Below are 6,000 nucleotides of genomic sequence, written 5' to 3' on the forward strand. Positions count from 1 at the left end.
ATTCCCTCAGAAAAGCTACTTCATTTTTGTTCTCTTTTAGTTTTTCAGGATTGTCTTTTTTTGTATATTCAAAATAAGAGTTATTTTTTCTTCTGAAATAAGTTACAATTCCATAACTTCCGCGGGTTGAGGGAATTGTAGTAGTCATGAATATTTTTTGATTCATACCATATGCCAACAATCTCTCCCCAAGAAAGCCAGATAAAAAACCAATAGATCCAAATAACATTATTACATTAAATGGTAAGAGTTTAGTGGGAATATATAAATGTTTTACTTTTACTTAATCCAAGATAATGTGTTGAAACATAAAAGGACGTGTACAGTTATTAATCAGAATAATTTATTCATCACTTATTGTCTGCTTTCTTGATAAAAACAAATAATCTGTAAATTATTACCAATGATCTTAATTTTAAGCATTTGCATTTATTTAATGTTAAATTAACTCTATAATCAAATCAACAACTTTGCTCTTGAATAAAACATGTATTTAGCTATCTATTGACTTATTGGTCAATAACATACAGAGCTAATTTTACATTAAAAAATGGAGGTCACTATTTACTGAGTGCTTAATGAATTGAGTACAATTACCATTATAGGCACTTTAAGATACAGCTATTTTAATTTAACCGATTATAAAATAAAATTTGTATTTGAAAACCTAACTGAATTTTGAAAATTCATCATCTATAAATTCATGTTTAAAATACATTATCGGGAGGGGGTGAAGATGGCCGACAGGGACACCCGCATACTCTGAGAGCTCCTCCAAACAAAGCGGGATTGGCGACCAGGTAGCTGAATAGTAAGAGTCTGGTGAGTGAAATATCCCCCTGGGTCAGCACCCCAGTCCTACCCCACGTATTTGTCCGGAGCAGGGGTCTAGGTGAAAGAGGACCGGACTAGTGGGACATCTCTGGCCACTAAGCTGCCCTGAGCTCACTGGCGACCGGCTTAGGCTCCATCCCCAAACCCGGCGCCTAGCCCAGAGCCACTTGCCTGCCCTGCCTACTCCAGCGGCCCACTCCCCACTCCCTATCGCGGATCCCCACTGGGAGAGAAGCTTTCCTCTCCCGCAGTTCCCCTCTCCCCACAGGGCAGCGATCTGCCCTCGGGCCCACGTCCCTCCCTCCATTCATCCAAGCTCAGGGGAGCGGACCCGCGGGTTGTCTGGCGACCCCCACGGGGGACCATCCACCCGCACCGCTGCCGCGGACCTCTCCACCTGCCCTCCGTGCGCTGGCCTCCCACCCCCGCCCGCCCCCGCCAGCCCCTGGCAGCCTAGCGCCAGCTCCACTCCTGGCCGGGACCCTGCGCTGAGCACTTCCCGCCAACAGGAGCCATAGCCCAACCCGCGCCTGTCCCGGACCCTGAGCTTCCGCGGAGCGCCGCGCCCCGCGCTGCTGAGTCTGCCCACCAAGGGCCCCCCCCTGCGCAAGGCACAAGAGTAGGTGCCCTCCCCAGGGTGCTGCGGGGACCCCGGCGGCCGCGACTCTGAGCCTGAGCAGAGGAAGGGCGCCATTGCCCCCTGCGGTTTCGCGCCAAGCCTCCTTTGCCGGCGCCATTACCCCCTGCGGTTTCGCGCCAAAAGGGCGGAGAGCGAACACCATTGTTCCCTGCAGTGTCCAGCCCGGGCAGATCAAACACTCCACCTGCAGTCTAGGCTTTGCAGTCCCTGAGGAGCCCTCAGTGAGCTCCAGCCAGCTCTCACCACCTGGGGCCCTGTTGGGTCCCCAGTGCCAGCCCTAAGCCTGCCGCAGCCCGCCCCAGCCACCCCAGGAGACGGCACAGTGGCCTGAGCCTCCACACAATAAGGTTACTCCTGTCTCCCAGAAGCATGGGGCCTATTAAAGGATCAAGGAAAAATCAACAGACCACATCACTCCCAACAAAAAAATCAGAAAAACGAGGCACTTTAACAGACCTAACGTCACTCATAGAAGAAACAGATATAGATCAGCCACAAAAGGAAATCTTCAGAACTCTGCTTGCAGTAATACAGGAGCTAAGAGAAGAAAACCAAAATAAGGATGCAACGATAGAAGGGATGAAATGCACAATAGAGGGGATGAAGTCCACAATAGAGGGGATGAATACTATCCACCAAAAGGAACTGCAGAAACTAACAGAGGAGGTAGCAGAGGCCACACAAAAGGTCACAGAAGCTATATCTAGGCTTGAGGAGGCTGAGAACCGTATCAGTGAACTCGAGGACGCTCAAAACAAACGAAGCAAGCGAGAAAAACAATCAGATAGGAAAATTAAAGAAACAGAAGACAGCCTGAGATCAATGACAGATGCTATGAAGAGGAATAATATTCGAATAATTGGTCTACCGGAACACAACATAACACACAAATCGACCGCCAAGATAGCAAAGGAATTCCTGGAAGAAAATTTCCCCAACCTAACAAAGGAGAATCCGACTCTCATACAGGAAGCAGAGAGGACGCCGGCTAAGCTAAACACCAAGAAGAACACGCCAAGGCATATAATTGTAAAATTATCCAACTTAGAGGAAAAAGAGAAAATTCTACGAGCATCAAGAGAAAGGAAGACAGTCACATACAAAGGAGCGCAGGTAAGGGTATGCTCAGACTTATCAGCTGAAACCATGAAGAGGAGGAGAGAATGGAGCAGCATCTTCCAAATTCTGAAAGATAAAAATGCCTCCCCCAGAATCCTATACCCTGCCAAGTTATCCATTAAGATAGAGGGTAAGATAAGGGTCTTCCAGGACAAGGAAGAACTCAAAAAATATACTGCAAGTCACCCGACCCTGCAGAACATACTGGCTGACTCACTATGGCCAGAAGATCAAGCTCCAACTAGAACCTCCAGGAGACCACCATATAGCCCATCTCCATCTAGAAGCCAACATGCCAGCAACACGTACCAGGACAACACGGTCTCAGATGGAAAAGAGGACAGGATAGAAACCCTCCACTCAAACGCAGTACACTGATATGAAGGAAGATAGGCAAAGACCCAAAACACAAAACAGAATATGGCAACCATGAAGCCAGAGATTGTAATAATCACTTTGAATACAAATGGGCTCAATTCATATGTTAAAAGAAAGAGGCTGGAGGATTGGATTAGAAAACATAACCCATCAATCTGCTGCCTGCAAGAGACACACCTTAAGCAAGCAGACAAGCATATGCTGAGAATAAAGGGCTGGCAGAAAGTTTACCAAGCAAATGGTAACTCCAAGAAGGCAGGAGTGGCTATCTTAATCTCCGACAAAATGGATCTCAAGATCCAAAACATAAAAAGAGACAAAGAGGGACATTACATAATGCTCAAAGGCTCAGTAAACCAGGAAGCAATAAGCATACTGAATATTTACGCACCTAATAATGGTGCGGCAAATTTCGTCAAACAAACTATTAAAAAAATGACAGAAGAAATCACGGAAACAACAATAATAGTGGGGGACTTCAACACTCCACTATCAGAGAAAGACAGGTCACAGGGAAAGAAGCTCAGCAAAGAGGCCAGAGAGCTAAACAATGTAATTAGGCAACAGGGCCTGATAGACATCTATAGAGCCTTTCATCCAAAAGCAAAAGGTTTCACATTCTTCTCCAATCCACACGGATCTTTCTCAAGAATAGATCACATGCTGGGGCACAAGGCCAGCCTGAGTAAATTCAAACACATAGATATTATCCAGACGTCTTTCTCAGACCACCATGCCATAAAGCTGGAGATTAATAGAAGGGCACCCAGAAAAGCAAGGGCCACCAATTGGAGAATAAACAACGATCTCCTGCGACATGAATGGGTTAAGGTCCAGATCAGAGAGGATATCAGGAAATTTCTAGAAACTAATGAGAACGAGCATACAACATATCAAAACTTATGGGACACTGCAAAGGCAGTTATCAGAGGTAGCTTGATATCACTGAATGCATACATGAAAAAAGAAGAAAGGCATATGACAGATATGTTAACACAAAACCTCCAACAACTAGAACAGAGTCAACAGAACTACCCCTCCAATAGCAAGAGAAAAGAAATAATAAAAATCAGGGCGGAGTTAAACCAGTGGGAAGACAAAAGAACAATGCAAAGGATTAACGCAACTAGAAGCTGGTTTTATGAACGAATTAATAAAATTGACACTCCCCTGGCAAAGCTTACCAAAGATAGAAAGGAACAATCATCAATAGCCAGGATGAGGGATGAATCGGGGGCAATAACAACAGACCCCAATGAGATAAAAAGGATAATCACAAAGTACTATGAAGGTTTGTATTCTAATGAATTCAGAAACCTGGAAGACATGGATAAATATTTAGAAAAACAATCTATCCCTAGATTATCTGAGACAGAGATCAAGAACCTCAACAAACCCATAGCGAAGGAAGAAATAGAGAGTGTCATCAAAAACCTACCAAGGAAAAAGGCCCCAGGGCCAGATGGCTACACAGCAGAATTTTACCAAACATTCAGGGAAGAGCTGACACCGATCCTCCACAAAGTATTCCATAACATAGAAAAGAACGGCAAGCTCCCAAACTCATTTTACGAAGCCAGCATTACTTTGATACCCAAACAGGGAAAAGACCCCACAAGCGTAGAGAATTATAGACCAATATCTCTAATGAACATAGATGCAAAAATCCTTAACAAAATATTGGCCAATAGAATACAAAGGAACATCAAGCATATCATTCACCACGACCAAGTAGGATTCATCCCAGCGATGCAGGGATGGTTTAACACCCGAAAATCCATCAATATCATTCACCACATCGAGAAGAAAAAGGATAAAAACCATATGATAATATCCATAGATGCAGAAAAAGCATTTGACAACATCCAGCATCCATTCCTAATCAAAACACTCATGAAGATAGGATTGGAAGGTAAGTTCCTCAAGCTCATACAAGCTATCTATGAAAGACCAACAGCCAACATCATAGTCAATGGAGAAAAGACAAGAACAATACCACTGAAAAAGGGTACAAGACAAGGATGCCCCCTGTCCCCTCTTCTATTCAATATCGTTTTGGAGGTTCTGGCTAACAACATAAGACAGCGGAAGGACATCAAAGGGATCCAGTTGGGAGAGGAGGAGGTGAAACTATCGTTATTTGCAGATGACATGATCCTATACATTGAAGACCCCCAAAACTCCACAGTTGGAATACTTACAGCAATAGAGGAATACGGAAGAGTAGCAGGATACAAGATCAATAAACAGAAGTCGGTAGGGTTTCTATACACATCGGACAGGGCCATGGAAGAGGCGATTAAGAGGGAAGTACCCTTCACAGTAGCCAAGAACAAACTGAAATACCTAGGAATATACTTAACAAAAAATACTAAAGACCTATATAAGCATAATTATAAAACCCTATTACAGGAAACCAAAAGTGACCTTCACAAATGGATGAAGCTCCCCTGCTCATGGTTAGGTAGGCTGAACATAGTAAAGATGACAGTTCTTCCTAAAGCACTCTACAAGTTCAATGCTATACCAATCCAATTACCATCAACCTTCTTCAAAGAATTGGAAAAACTGACCACCAACTTCATATGGAGAGGGAAGAAACCCAGAATTAGCAGAGAACTCCTCAAGAAGAAGGACACAATTGGAGGACTCGCCCTACCTGATTTTAATGCCTACTACACAGCTACAGTGGTCAAAACAGCATGGTACTGGCACAATGATAGACACTCAGACCAGTGGAAAAGAATAGAAAGCCCAGGAGTAAAATCATCAGCATATAGACAACTGATCTTCGACAAGGGTCCCAAAAATGTCAAGTGGGAAGCAAATGCCCTCTTTAATAAGTGGTGCTGGAAACAATGGATATCCACATGTAGAAAGTTGAAACAAGACGTCTACCTCACCCCATGCACAAGAATACACTCAAGGTGGATCACAGATCTAGAAGTCAAACCCCAAACCATCAGGACCATTAAGGAGGGAATCGGGACTAATCTCAGAGCACTGGCCCAGGGAGCACATAGGCTCAC

Source organism: Tenrec ecaudatus, chromosome 13 (assembly GCF_050624435.1).
Source record: "Tenrec ecaudatus isolate mTenEca1 chromosome 13, mTenEca1.hap1, whole genome shotgun sequence".
In the NCBI taxonomy this organism is placed as follows: domain Eukaryota; kingdom Metazoa; phylum Chordata; class Mammalia; order Afrosoricida; family Tenrecidae; genus Tenrec; species Tenrec ecaudatus.